The sequence below is a fragment of the Pan troglodytes genome, chromosome 3 (assembly GCF_028858775.2).
Source record: "Pan troglodytes isolate AG18354 chromosome 3, NHGRI_mPanTro3-v2.0_pri, whole genome shotgun sequence".
NCBI lineage: Eukaryota > Metazoa > Chordata > Mammalia > Primates > Hominidae > Pan > Pan troglodytes.
The window spans coordinates 154,673,254-154,688,829 of record NC_072401.2 but is presented as its reverse complement, the minus strand read 5'-3'; the positions used below and the strand labels follow the sequence as shown (position 1 = coordinate 154,688,829).

At 37.7% G+C, this 15,576-nt stretch overlaps 1 protein-coding gene across 11 annotated transcripts in view; it reads right to left on the bottom strand.

The window, feature by feature from the left end:
* ARFIP1 (ADP ribosylation factor interacting protein 1) overlaps positions 1-15,576 on the bottom strand; it is a 131,895-nt gene that overhangs the window by 2,557 nt on the left and 113,762 nt on the right. The gene's annotated exons all lie outside the window — the stretch shown is intronic.

Sequence of the window (15,576 nt, the reverse complement as noted above, 5' to 3'; positions counted from 1 at the left end):
GTTATGCAGTGGCACAATCTTGGCTCACTGCAACCTCTGCCTCCAGGGTTCAAGTGATTCTCATGTCTTGGCCTCCCGAGTAGCTGGGATTACAAGTGTGCACCACCATGCCCAGCTAATTTTTGTATTTTTGGTAGAGATGGGGTTTCACCATGTTGGCCAGGCTGGTCTCAAACTCCTGACCTCAGGTGATCTGCCTGCCTCAGCCTCCCAAAGTGCTGGGATTACAGGCGTAAGCCACCAAGCCCAGACATCTGAGGTCTTATTTACAACTGCAAAATGTTAAATAAGAATTCTGATTCCCATCCAATATGACATTCATTAAAATTGAACTTTAATAATAAATGATGTAAAAATATTTGAAACATGATGCTAAATGAAAAAACAGGATAGAAAATTTCTGTTTCACTATATTACACACACACACACACACACACACACACACCACATTCTCTCTAGCCATTTCTGAAAATGATTTCCAAAACTGAGCTGGTCTCGGTCGCCTCTGCCATTGTGACTGAGTCTCAGATCTCTTCTGTAGAACAGGTTGTCAGGGACAGGTCTAAGGAGCGCTTCAAGGGCAATCTGCCCTGACAGAGGGTAGAAAAATCACTGTATGATGTTATATGTGAAAGAATTTCTTAAGTAAGGCTTATAAAACCCATAAATTATAAAGAAAAAGATTGATAATTAAACTGCATTAAAATTTAGAATTTCTTTTCTTTTTTTTTGAGATGGAGTTTTGCTTCTGTTGCCAGGCTGGAGTGCAGTGGCGCCATCTCAGCTCACTGCAACCTCTGCCTCCCGGGTTCAAGCGATTCCCCTGCCTCTGCCTCCCAAGTAGCTGGGATTACAGGCACGCACCACCACGCCTGGATAATTTTTTGTATTTTAGTAGAGACGGGGTTTCACCATGTTGGCCAAGACGGTCTCGTGATCTGCCCGCCTTGGCCTCCCAAAGTACTGGGATTACAGGCGTGAGTCACCGTGCCCGGCCTATATTCATCAAAAGATAGTGAAAAGATAAGCTACATTCATGAAAAGATAGTGAAAAAATAAGCTACATACTGGGAAAAGGTATCTGCTTTATATATAACTGGCAAAGAATATGTATCTGGAATATATGAAGAACTCCCAGAAACCAAAAACAGCCCAATTAAAAAAGAGCAAATAACACAGATAAACATTTCACAGAGGAGGAAACAGGAATGGCTAATTACAACTGAGAAGATATCCAGCCTCATTAGGAAATAGGAAAACTCAAATTAAAACTAACATGTGACACCACTTTATACCCTCCACATTAAGAAAACTAAATATTATAACAACTATATACTATTGACGGGTGTATAAATATGTACAATTGTTTTTGAAAACAATCTGGCACGAACTAGTAAAATGAAAGATATAAATGCCCTATGGAACAGTAATTTTACCGCTAAGAATCTGCCATAGAAAAACTTGCATGTGTGTTTCATGAAACATGTACAATTATGTTCATGGCAGCACTGTTTTTAGCATTAAAAAAGCAAGAAAACCACCACAAAGTTGTATATACAGGAGAACAGATAGAGTGGTCTCTCAACGCAATGGGGATACTATATAGGAGTAAACATAAATGAACTGTAGCTACATGCATCACTGGATGAAACTCAGGAGTATCAGGTCAAGCAAAACAACTTGCAGAATGCCTGTGGTAGGATTCCACTTACATAGAGTTCAAACTGAATGATATATTCATATGTGAATGCTATATTCATATGTGGCAAAACTATAAAGAAAACCAATAGGAACAATAAACAAATTCAGAATAGGTTTATAGAGGGAGGAGAGTAGAGAGGATAAAGTAAGGGTAAAGCACAAAGGATGTTTCAAAAGTATTAATAATATTTGTTTCTTAACTTGGGTGGTGGGAACATGGCTGCTTTTTTTGTTATTTTTGTTACTCTTTATATTTTGTCTGTATGTTAAACATTCTTTTGTTTATTAAAAAAGAGAAAAAGATTATGAGAGCTGAAGTCTGTCTACATCAACTTTGTTGAAGACTTGCACTGTTCACAATGTTCCCATTTTATATTCAGAGGGAAAAAACCACCTAAAATGTTACTTACCTCCATTCATATAATAAATATTACACAGGGTCATACTGTTATGTGTCAGGCACTTCTCTAGGGGTTGGGAATGCAAGCAATCAACAAAAAAGGCAAACATCTCTTCTCAAAAGAAGTTTATGTTCTATTGAGGGAAGAAAGAGAAACATCTAACATATATAGTATGTTAGATGGTGATACATGTTACAGAGAAAAATAAAGCAGCAATGTGTAATGTGAGATGTATGTCTGGGTGAGAGTTACAATTAAATAGGAAGGGATCATTGAGGTAACAGTTGAATACAGATTTAAGGAAGTGAGAGAATAAACTTTTAAGTTATCTGGAAGAAAAACATTCCAGACAGAGGAAATAGCAAGTTCAAACGGCCTGAGGTAGGCAGTGTGCTTGGTATGTTTGAGAAGCACCAACAAGGCCTGTATGACTGCAGCAGAGTGAATAAGGGCCTGGTATATGCGGTAAGACAGGTAATGGGTGGCTAGATGGTGCAGGCCCTTAGATATCATTAAAAAGATCTGGCTCCTTGTCTGAATGAGATGAAAAGCTACTGGTAGGTTCTAAGCAGAAAAATGACAACATTTAATTTAATAAACATGCAAAGGTAGAAGTAGAGAGAGACCTATTAGAATATTACAGCAATAACCTGGGTGAGGTAATGGTGGCTTGGACTACAGTGGTAAAAGAGGAGATCGCGAGAAGAGGTGGGATTCTGAATATAATGTGAAGATGAAGCCAATGGAATCTGACAACAGATCAAGATGGGAGGTGACAGAGAAAGAGAACACTCAAAGATGTGCTAAGAGTTTTGCTCCAAGCAACTGAAAGAATGAAGTTGCATTTACCGAAATGGCAAAGACTGTGAGAGGGGCAGGCATGGAAGAGGAGAAAAGGTGGATATTAACAGCTTAGTTTTGGACATGCTTGAGATATCTCTTAAAATAGCAGTTTGGGCTAGAGTTGTAATTTGCGAGTCATTAATATACAGATGATATTTAAAGCCACATGACTAGATAAGCGCCTAAGAGAGTGGACAGAGAAGTGATTCAAGGATTAAGTCATGAAAAATGAACCTTGACCCTTGTATCTCAAATTACATACAAAATTTAATTTGAAATGCATCATGGGCCCAAGTGTCAGGGCTAAAGCTACAAAAACTTATAGAAAAAAACATAAGAGAAAATCTTAATGATCTTTGGTTTGGCAAAGAGTTTTAAAAAATATACACAAAGCATAAATTATAAATGAAAAACATCAATAAATTGGACTTCAAAAATATTTCTCTCTTCAAAAGACACAAAAGTGAAAAAGTAAGCCATATATTTGGAAAAAATACTTGCAAAACAGGTATCAAAGAACTTGATTCTAGAATACATAAAGAATTCTTGGCCAGGCACGGTGGCCCACGCCTGTAATCCCAGAACTTTGGGAGGCCGAGGTGGGTGGATCACCTGAGGTCAGGAGTTCAAGACCAGCCTGGCCAACATGATGAACTCCTGTCTCTACTAAAAATATAAAAATTAGCCAGGCATGGTAGCAGGCACCTGTAATCCCAGCTACTTGGGAGGCTGAGGCAGGAGAATCGCTTGAACCCAGGAGGTGGAGACTGCGGTGAGCCCGTATTGCACCACTGCACTCCAGCCTGGACAACAGAGTGAAACTCCATCTCAAAAAAAAAAAAAAAAAAACAATTCTTACAATTCAATAAGAATAACCTAACCAAAAAGCAGGTAAAAAATTTGAACAGACATTTCATCAAGGAAAACAAAGATGGCAAATAAGCACATAAAAAGATGCTCAACATCTTTAGTTATTAGGAAAATCCAAATTAAAACCACTACACATACACTAGAATGGCTAAAATTAAAAAACCTTGACCATACTCCTTACTGACCAGGATGCTGAGCAACTGAAACTATCATACACAGTTGTTGGGAATGCAAAATGGTATAAGCATCTTAGAAAAGTTTGTCAGTTTCTTAAAACCTTACATGCACCTACTATGTAACACAATTATTCCACTCCTAGGTATTTGCCTAGGAGGAATGAAAGCAACGACTTCTACATGAAAGTTCATAATAGCTGTACTTGTAATAGCTTAAAACTGAAACAACCCAAATGTCCATCAACCATTTCATGCCAGTCAGAATGGCGTATTAAAAAGTCAAGAAACAACAGATGCTGGGAAGGCTGTGGAGAAATAGGAACACTTTTATACTGTTGGTGGGAATGTAAATTAGTTCAACCATTGTGGAAGACAGTGTGGTGATTCCTCAGGGATCTAGAACCAGAAATACCATTTGACCCAGCAATCCCATTACTGGGTATATACCCCCCAAAAATATAAATCATTCTATTATAAAGATACATGCACACATATGTTTACTGCAGCACTATTCACAATAGTGAAGACATGGAATCAACCCAAATGCCCATCAATGATAGACCAGATAAAGAAAATGTATATATACACCATGGAATACTATATAGCCATAAAAAGGAACAGGATCATGTCCTTTAGATGGACATGGAGGTAGCTGGAAGCCATCATCCTCAGCAAACTAACACAGGAACAAAAAACCAAACACTGCATGTTCTACTTATAAGTGGGAGCTGAACAATGAGAACACATGGACTCAGGGAGGAGATCAACACACACTGGGGCCTGTCGGGGGGTTGCCAGAGGAGGGAGAGCATCAGGATAAATAGCTAATGCATTCAGGTCTTAATATTTAGGTGATGGGGCCAGGTGCGGTGCCTCACACCTGTAATCCCAGCACTTTGGGAGGCCGAGGCGGGCAGATCACGAGGTCTGGAGTTCGAGACCATCCTGGCCAACATGGTGAAACCTGTCTCTACTAAAAATACAAAAAATGAGCCGGGCGTGGTGGCACGCGCCTGTAGTCCCAGCAACTTGGGAGGCTGAGGCAGGAGAGTTGCTTGAACTATGGAGGCGGAGGTTGTTGCAGTGAGCCGATATTGCGCCACTGCACTCCAGCCTGGTGACAGAGCGAGACTCTGTTAAAAAAAAAAAAAAAAAAAAATATATATATATATATATATATACATACACATATATATATAGGTGATGGGTTGATAGGTGCAGCAAACCATCATGGCACACGTTTACCTATGTAACAGACCTGCACATCCTGCACGTGTACCCATGAACTTAAAAATAAAAATAACTTAAAAAAAAAGAATTTTAACTTCCAATCTTTTAGAATTAGAGGAGAGAATAAAAGCAGAGTATGGGATTTAATTCATGTACTAGCCTTGCAGGGAGCTGCTGTTAATAGTCTAGAAAGTTAGAGAGTCAGAAAGAAAGTGGGAAGGGCATCCAAAAATTTTTAACTAGCCCTGACAATGTCAATATAAGTCAGTTTGTTTCCCCACCCCCAAGTAGCTGACTAAACACAGAGACAGCTCCTTTTGTAGCTGAGGAAGACTCAGTAGCCCACTAACAAAGGCTCAGGCTCAGTGTATTTGTTGTATTTAAACTGGCCCCCCACCCCACAATGCAACTTAATCCATGGGAAATCAAAGATGGTGCTTTTTAGGATTGAATTCTAGTTTTCACAACAAAATGATACAATACCCATATACACAAGAAACATTCTCCCAGTAATTGTTAGAAGACTGATGTGTAAAGCCTTTTAAAGTATACATGCACATCAGATCAGTTTCCTGGTATAGAGGGGACCTTTGAGGATTCACAATTTTGTAATTATAATGTAAAAACAAAAGAAAAAAAAAACTCCAAATGGAAATGAAGTATAAAATTTCATCCTCAAATATAAGAAGCTATTTTTTTTTTCTAAAAAGCTAATTGTTCTCACTTTGGCTTATAACAAAACAGATAATTTATCTCACTTTTCTATTAGTATTGGTTACTGTAATGTAGTACAAGCTTAACTTTGGTAGTGTATCTTCTAAATCAGATACAAATTTACATAAGAATAGTGTGTTGACTCATCCAATCAAAACATAATGAACAATCCTCAATATGAATATTCTTTTTCAACTAAATGAATTAAAAACTTAGAAGATTTTCTGCCTATTTTTTATTAACTAATTTGTACTATGATATGCATGTGTATAATGTCCTCAATGCCATTCTGCCCGATATGCTACAGAGAATCCTCAGAACATTTTGGTTATTAAATACATTGAAATAATTACCAATTAAAGGGAATAATTAAGTAGTATTAGAAAAGCAATTGCAATACAACTTTTAAAATAAGAAATTTTTGCAATTTTGAGAATCGTGCTGTTACTATACAAGCAGTTTCAGTAGAACATAAAATTATTATTTCAGTTTATTTGGCTTACTTGGTTTATCAGGTTCACTTTACCAGGCAATTTGACCTTGTAAAAGTCAACCTGGGAAAGATTCTGGTTTCTCAAATACCGCTCGCTGGCTTTCAGAGAGAGACAAAGAAAGTGAGGTGAGAGGAAGTTCAAATCCCACTTTTAGGAGAAAGGACAAAAAGCCAAAATGTTCCAGGAAATATTTCAGGGTCTTTACCTTTTCTCAATTTACTTCTATATTTACGCTATCAGCCCACAGGAACTGAGGAGCACAGAATGAAAGAAAGAGCAGGTATTTCAGGTATTTTTGGTAGACTATGCTTTGTTATACTGGGGGAGCACTAACTTTTGGAAACACCTTCTATATGACACATAATGCATTACCCTTATATCTACTCTGTTTAGTCTCCCCCCGCCCACCCCGAGACCCGAGACAGGGTCTCACTCTGTTGCCCAAGCTAGAGTGCAGCAACACAGTGATAGCTCACTGCAGCCTTGATCCCCTTGGTTCAAGTGATCCTCCTACCTCAGCCTCCTGAATAACTAGGAATAATGGTGCGCATCACCATACCTGGCTAACTTTTTTATTTTCTGTAGAGACGGGGTCTCTCTCTGTCACTCAGGCTGGTCTCAAACTCTTGACCTCAAGTGATCCTCCCACCCTGGACTACCAAAGCACTAGGATTACAGGTGTGAGCCACTACATTTGGCCTTGTACAGTCTTAAGTCCATGATACAGTTGAAAAACAAAAAATAAAGAAAACTCAGAAAGTTAAGTAATTTGCCTAAGTTTAGACAGGTGATAGATGGATTGGGATCTGGGAAACTCAGGAATGTCTTATTCCAAGTTCCAAGTATGTCCTTTCACCTATTTTAATCTGCTTCTATTCATGGGCAATAGACATTTTAGAAACCTTTTAAACAAAATTTGAAACAGACAAGAAAGGGCAACAGAGCACTTAAAGGAAAAGTGGTAGTGTAGAAAAGACACACAGCACTTTAACCTTGTTCCCAATTTTGTCTCTAGCCTTGAAGTTGTATTAAAACATCCTTGGGACAAGGATCTAACACAGGATTGGAGCAGACGAAAGAAATAAAAGTTAATTCTTGCTAAAACTATGAAGATTAATAAAACATTAAACTTTTATATAATCTTCCCATATTTACAGAGTAGGAAAAAGTCTTTATTGAACTATTTATGTCCTAAGTTAGAAATGATTTAAAATATAAAATATTAATACAACAGAAAGGCAGAGATTTAAAACAGGAGCAAAAGAAGATAGAGGTAACAATTATAATGGAATGGCGGCAAATTTGACAGATTTTGAAAACCTAATATCAGAAACAATTACAGCAATTTAGAAATATACTAAATCATTACAAAGTCACTTATGAAGAACTTTCGTAAACATCTGCCAAACAATGAGCAAAACCACTACGGCAACATCTGTTGAGTGACCGAAACATATCATACAATACTTTCATTGTTAAAGGGCAAAACAAACTCTAACACTGACTACTAAGGCAGAAAGACAAGCTGGAGTTTTAAATAGAAACTAGGTAACTGAAATTTAAGAGCAGAACTGATCGATGATGCCAAGTGGACTACACCGAAAACTTTCTCTTGCCTACACAGCATGTATCAATAGAACATAAATAACATTTACAAAGTTACTGACTGAAAAAACTAATGATAAGCATTACCTTGTCGACATCAAAATCATATAAAAGACAGTTTATTTCTACCAAATTAACTTTTTTTCAAATAAAATTTAGATTATATGACCTTCCTATTCAGAGGCACTAAATTTGTTTAAAAAAGCAATTCCCGGTTAAAATAAGTTATTAGTCTTCATATATTTAGGTTGGTGCAAAAGTAATTGCAGGTTTTGCCACTGAAAGTAATGGCAGGTTTTGCCATTGAAAGTAATGGCAAAAACCGCAATTACTTTTGCACCAACCTAATATTTATGATTGTTAAGTTCTTCAAAGCAGTTACTGGCTTTCCCAATAATTCTATGAAATAGGGGTTTATATTAAATGTACAAAAATATTGGGATAGTAGCTGGTTGTAAGAAAAAGGTGTGTAAGAAAAAAGTGTAAAAATCATATTTTGGTAAGAGGTCCCCAACTGCTAACGTGTAAGGTATCAACTCCTTTCTTTACTCCTATTAAAAAATATACCATTCTATGCTTTCCCTGCCCATCACTGAACTTTTCCCAGAAAGAGATCAGAATAAGAGGCAAGAAAATATACCTGCCTTGGCCTTTTATTAGGTTTGTGGAGTATAATTTTATTAGTTTGCAATGGCTTTGGAAATGCCTGTCATGTTAAAGCAACTACTGTTTGAGAAAGAGAAACACTATAAAAATATGGGTGTGGGCACTGGGAAGGGAGTGAGAGAAGGAAAGACAAATATGAACTACAAGTGGGGTAGAAAAATAGGTTTTTACATTCTTCTGACGCATTGGGATAGGTTTAACAAATCACTGACAAGCAGAAGGTTAAAAAAAGTCCTTAAGAAGGAAAAACAAAAGGCAGAGTTCTGAAGAGAAGAAAATTGATGAAACATTACCTATAGACTCCAGTAACAGCAGGTCACAGAACTGTGGTGACGTCTTATAATTCTTTATCGAATAATTACATACATTAACATTCTGAGTGCGGAGATTTTCTCACCTTTAGCAAAAAAAGTCTATCGCCTTTTTTGTTCTATGTTTTTACAGTGTTAGTTCCCGCCCTTTGATCCCTCCCTCCCTTCTCTCTCATTTTCTCCCTCCTTTTCTTCCTTCCACCCTTCCTTCCTTCCAAGAGCTCCAAGTTTAGACGTGATCAATATAGCTTCTGTTTTCCAAGGTTATCTTTCCATCTTCTCTCTCTGCTATCTGAACAATCTCACCTTGGGCAGCATTACAGCATTGTATTATACTTAACTAAAAGCAGGGCTGTGGAGTCAGAGAGATCTAGATTTGAATCCCAGTCTGGCTGTGAGACTTTGAACAAACTACTCAACCTCTCTGAACCCCAGCATTATCATCTGTGCACTGGTATATAATCATCTAGATCACATATTATACAGATATAGGTATTATATATATAAAAATCCTTATAGCAACTTTCCTCCATTTACAGATTATAGTACTCAAAGATTAGTGTCCACTGACTAACTCAATACTCAATGTAGGAAGGCCGTGCTCCATGGAGCACCTCTAGGGGCAAAAACCGACTAGCAGGCAATCACAACATAGTACGTTATGTGCTTTAACTGGAGAAAGGCCTGGGTACTATGCGGAGGAGGAAGGGATGAACACACTTTCAAGTTGGCAGAGAAAACATAAAGTATCATAATTTCCCATCTGATCTCCGAGTCCAAAATCAATTTAGGTACAAAAGGGTAGGTAAGGAATTGGGTATTTCATTTCATCAATTAGATGAGAGATATAAAGTTATCTCAAAAAAAGTTGGGAGATCGTTATTAACCTAACAGAGAAGTTTGACAATCATGGGCTTGACAGCACTGAATCCTCTTTACAAAACCACACAAAAGTCCATAGTTACAGTTAGGGGTAGTGAGATCCCAGGAATAGCATGCAAGGCCATAGGGAATAGAAAGAGGAGGGGATCCCACCAATGTTTTCTTTTTTTACCCATCCTATAACTTCTCTCAGATCTTTACCCCATTCCTGATCTCAAGTTCAGAATTAGTCCCTGTCCCTTGAGGTACTCACAAAATCCCTATGAAATCCAAAAAAAAGGGATACATATGTAGGCAGATGTTGGAGGGGGTGGAGGGAATCACTGAATTCCATATTTAGATAACAAGAAACAGAAAGCTCAGGTATCCAGATCTGCTGGATCTATCTGGTAAGTGACGAAATGGGGACAAGTCACCGCAGGGATCAGCAGACCCTGTGCTCACCAGCTTTTGGACACTGGGCAATAGGAACTAGTCAAACCAATGGCCCATCCAATGGAAAAGCCTTATCAAAATTTGTTAGGACAAAACAATTACTCTTCTTTTCAAAAAGCCTGTAAGTAGTAATAGTATGCTGTGCTTCAAGAAGGGAACAGATGATTCAACAGAAGTTTACAAATCACTTAAACATATGATCCAGGGTTTCTCCAAGAATTTTTTTTCTGACTCTTTCCTGCCTATGCACATGTTACCCATTCTTGTGTGGTCCTGCTCAAGTCAAACTGCCTAGCTTACCAGGTACTTTGAGCCCACACTAACATTTTTCTTCATCAAATTCTGTATTTCTTTCTCATGTTTAAGTTAGCGTTTTATATATAATTGATTTTATTTAAATTCCTCCTTTAGACTGTAAGTTGCCTCTCTGTAGGCAGTTTGTGATAATACCTTATATAGTTCTTTAGGATCAGGCATAATTGCACAAAACAAGCACCTTAAAAAACTTAAGGTGAATTTTTAAAAAAGCATCTTTGAAAATTTAAGGGAAGAAATAAGGATAGAAAATCAGGATGTTATTAAGTTTATGAGGAATGAGGAAAAAAGTTATGAATGTTTTAATCTAACACAGCAAAGTATAGATAAGTCATGGAAGGAAATTATGGTCAACATGAAAACGCTGAGTCATTACTGAGAGAATTTCAAGAAAAGGTTAAAAAGAACATTGCAGCCGGGCGCAGTGGCTCACACCTGTAATCCCAGCACTTTGGGAGGCCGAGGCGGGTGGATCACAAGGTCAGGAGTTCAAGACCAGCCTGGCCAAGATGGTGAAACCCCATCTCTACTAAAAATACAAAAAAATTAGCCGGGCGTTGTGGTGGGCGCCTGTAATCCCAGCCACTCGGGAGGCTGAGGCAGAGAATTGCTTGAACCCGGGAGGCGGAGGTTGCAGTGAGCCGAGATTGCGCCACTGCACTCCAGCCTGGGCGACAGAGCGAGACTCGTCTCAAAAAAAAAAAAAAAAAAAAGAACATTGCAAAGTCAAATTCTTAAACACTGCTAGTGTCTTCTGAGACTTTACTCAGAAATACTAATTAAAGGTTTTACTTTTAAGCAAACTGAAGGAACCATAACTACTAAGAACTAAAAAAGTATAGCAAAGTCACAGCCATAAGCACCCAGTACCATCATCAACAGCACAACCAATGCAGTTATTAGTGATCTGTTCAAGTATCACATTGATCACTTAAAAACTCACCTTTATCACAAACCTGGCAAATCAAGTTGGATAATACCCAAGGCTGGCAAAATAAGTGAAATGTGGATCTGAAGAGCACACATGTATATCAACCATTAGAACAGATACATCACAGCAATAATGATTAAAAAGTAAATTTTTAAAGTGAATTCTTTTCATTCAAAGTGAAAGGAACAATTCCCTCACCTCCAACATATACAGCAGAATAAGAAACTCTAATCCTACTCTATAGTAAGTTGATAGCTTCTGACCAAAAAGGGTTAGAAAATATGTAAGTACCTTATGATTGCCGAAAAAGAACCAAGTCTATAAGAACAGTAATTCATAATTATAAAGCTATCCTTCCTGGAAAGCTTTTCAATACTGTATACAAAATATCCCTCCCTTACAAAAATTGTCATGCCGGAATCTTAGCATAACTGGTAAAAAAAAAAAAACTATATGAATTGGTTAGCTAGGTGTACTTCTCCCCAGCACCCACTCAGGCTTTCATCCCTACTCACTCTTCAACAATTACAATTACCTTGATTTATTCCAAACAGGTATGGGTTGGATGAGTCTAGTTTAAAAATCAACCTACAACTCACAATTCTTTTTGGTTGTATGGTTTATATAAAGACAGTTAATTTCTGCCTCATTTCTAAAGAGAGAAAGGAGGCAATGCAAACCACAAGCAAATTTTTCCTCTTCCATGTGTGTTTAAAAAGACAAACCACTAACAGCAGCAAATGTTGCACCATATGTTAAGATATTTTCTTCTGTAAATGAAAGGTACGATATTGCACTATTTCTACTCTGTCATTTAAGAATGATGTTGCAACAGAACTCACATTCTAAGTTAACTTTTTCTATTCTCACCAACACAGAATTAATCATCTAATTTTGAGCTAAGAGGAAAATTAAAGACTATATTTGGGAAATACATGTCTATTTTAAGTCTCATTTTGGAAAAAAAGATAAGGCACAGTATTTAAGAAACATTTTCTAGCTAACTTTTTCTTTTCTTAGCTAACTTAATTTTCCTATCTTTTTAAAAGTATTATTTTTCTGAATAGGTAAGACATATATGTGGTTCAAAATTAAAGATATAAAAAGTATACGGTGAGAGGTTTCATTTTCATTCCTGTTTCCATTCACCCTGTTCCCTCTATAGGTAACTGATTTTATTAATCCTTCCAGTTTTTCTTTGTGCAAATACAAGAAAATATGATTATACATTCTTCTTTCTTTTCTTACACACAAGATACTGTACAATAAACACTACTTTGTGCTTTGCTCTTTTCATTTAATTGTCTGTCCTGAGGAGTTTTCTATCATTAGCATTCTCATTTTTTTAAATAGCTGCAAAGTATTTCACTGTATGAAAAAACCAGTTTATTCAATTAGTCCTTTACTGCTGAACCATTGAGTTCTCTCTCATCTTTAGAAATAACAAGTGATGCTGCAATGAATAACCTTGTACCTATGTTATTTCATCTTTGTGTAGGCCCTAAACTACCTCTCCAGCTTCATCCAGTGCTATTTCTCCCGTTCCCATTATGCTCTGGCCTCACTGACCGTCAACATATGCTCTTTCTTCTAATTAAAATCTCCTTCCATCACATACCTTTACCTTACTCCTCTCTCTTTCTATCTTGGCCCCAATATCACTGCCTCAGGGAAGCCTTCCATGATACCCCAGCCCCTCCCCCGCAACACACACACCTGGCCAAGTCCTCTGTATATACACATGACATTTCTATTTTCCCTTCATCACACTTACCACAGCTTGTATTTACGTAATTGTTTGGTTAATGCCTATCTGTCTTACTTGACTATAAGCTCTACGAGTGTAAGACCATTATACCTCTATCACCTAACTCAGTGACTGGCATATAAAAAGCAATCCACAAGATCTGGCATGGCAGCTCACGACTATAATCCTAGCTCTTTGGGAGGCTGAGGCAGAAGGACTGCTTGAGGCCAGGAGTTTGAAAACAGCCTGGGCAACATAGTGAAACTCTGTCTCTACAAAAAAATTAAAAAATTATCCAGGCCTAGCAGCACGTGCCTGTCATCCCATCTACTCTAAAGCCTGAGGTGGGAGGAGTGCTTGAGCCTGGGAGGTAGAGGCTGCAGTGAGCCATGATCACACCACTATACTCTAGCCTGGATGACAGAACAACACCCTATCTCAAAAAAAAAAAAAAAAAAAAAAAAAGGCCAAGTGCAGTGGCATGTACCAGTAGTCTCAGTTACTTGGAAGGCTGAGGTAGGAGGATCATTTATGGCCAGGAGTTCAAGACTACAGTAAGCTATGACTGCACCACTGCACTCCAGCCTGGGCAACACAGTGAGAACCTGTCTCAAATAACTAAATAAATACAAATAAAAAGACCACTCCATCAATATTTGCTGAATAAAGGAATAAAATGTGAAAGGTGCTAATTATGCATCAGTCTGTGTTACTGTTTTACCTATATTTGTTTTACCTTTTAAATATCTCCTGAAGCCTTCAGTTCACTCCATTTCCACTATCACTATTGTAATCCAACTTCCTACCATTTCTTGTCTAAGCTACTATACTTACTCTTAGGCCCTACTAAGATCTATCCTCCATATTTTAGACCTATCATTTGCTAAGAATTATTTCAAGGGCTTCCCACTGATATTAAACTTTTCCCTAATATGGCCTATCAGGGCTACATAGTCTGGCCACCACTTACCTCTCCAGCTGTCTCCCTATGCTCTGGTCAAACTGGCTCTAGTTACATTCATTCTTTCACCATACCACACCCTCTCCTGCCACAAGGCAGTTGCACATGCTGGTATTTCTTCCTGGAATACTCTCTGGTTCTCAGTTTCTCACTTTCTCAACATTAAGTGATGTTAATGTTCAGCATCACTCCCTCATGAAGGCCTTCCCCAACCACTCTTAAGTGACCATGTACCTTCCCTTGAGAGCACCAGTCACAGCCAAAATTAAGTCTGGAATTAAAGTTGCATGAATAAGAGAATGACTCACAGAATCCAAATGTATGTAATAATATTTGGCACAGTGTTGAAAGGCAGGTTCTTCTGTGTCCAGCACTATGAACTCCCTGGTTGCTTGTTACGCTTACAGACATCAATCCATAAATGCTTATTTTAAAATTTAGAACCAGGTAGTTCTTTCACCTGTATAACTTAATCTCACTTTCCCTAGGAGCACACACCAAGAAGTACTACTGTTTTTGCTTTAGAAGTAAAGGTGACATTAAGTCACTGGCATGAATATTTTTAAAGTACTCAAGAAGAAATAGGGGTTCTTTTTCTTTTGACAATGGGAAAAGAGATTTCAAGAATGTATCTCCTTGTGCACATTAGGTATTAACATGCTCCTTAAACTTTGGCAACAAGTATCTATTTTTTAAATTCTGAGGTTTATATTTTTCCTCTCAAAGAGAAGTTTTAGTAAGCAAAGAATACTTCTGCCCTCAAAGCTTTTCCAAACCTTTAGTGTATTTTTACAAAAAAGTACTAGGCTTTGAGCATTTTTTTCTTTCTTTCTTTTTTTTTTTGAGACAGAGTCTCGCTCTGTCATCTAGGCTGGAGTGTAGTGGCGCGATCTCGGCTCACTGCAACCTCCGCCTCCCAGGTTCAAATGATTCTCCTGCCTCAGCCTTGGGAGTAGCTGGAATTATGGGCATGCTAGGCTAATTTTTGTATTTTTAGTAGAGACGAGGTTTCACCATGTTGGCCAGGCTGGTTTCAAACTCCTGACCTCAAGTGATCCATCCACCTCGGCCTCCCAAAGTGCTGGGATTACAGGCGTGTTAAATAATATATCAGAAAAGAAATCCTAATATACAGGAATGTTACTGTATTGTGATTATATATGAAACACTGTGAGTGAAAACAACAGTTTTCATATCAATCTAAGATTAGGAATGACTATAAATTTTAAGAAATTTTTTTTAATTAAGTAACTATATAAATCAAATATGTGTCCAGGATACATCCCAAGTCTGG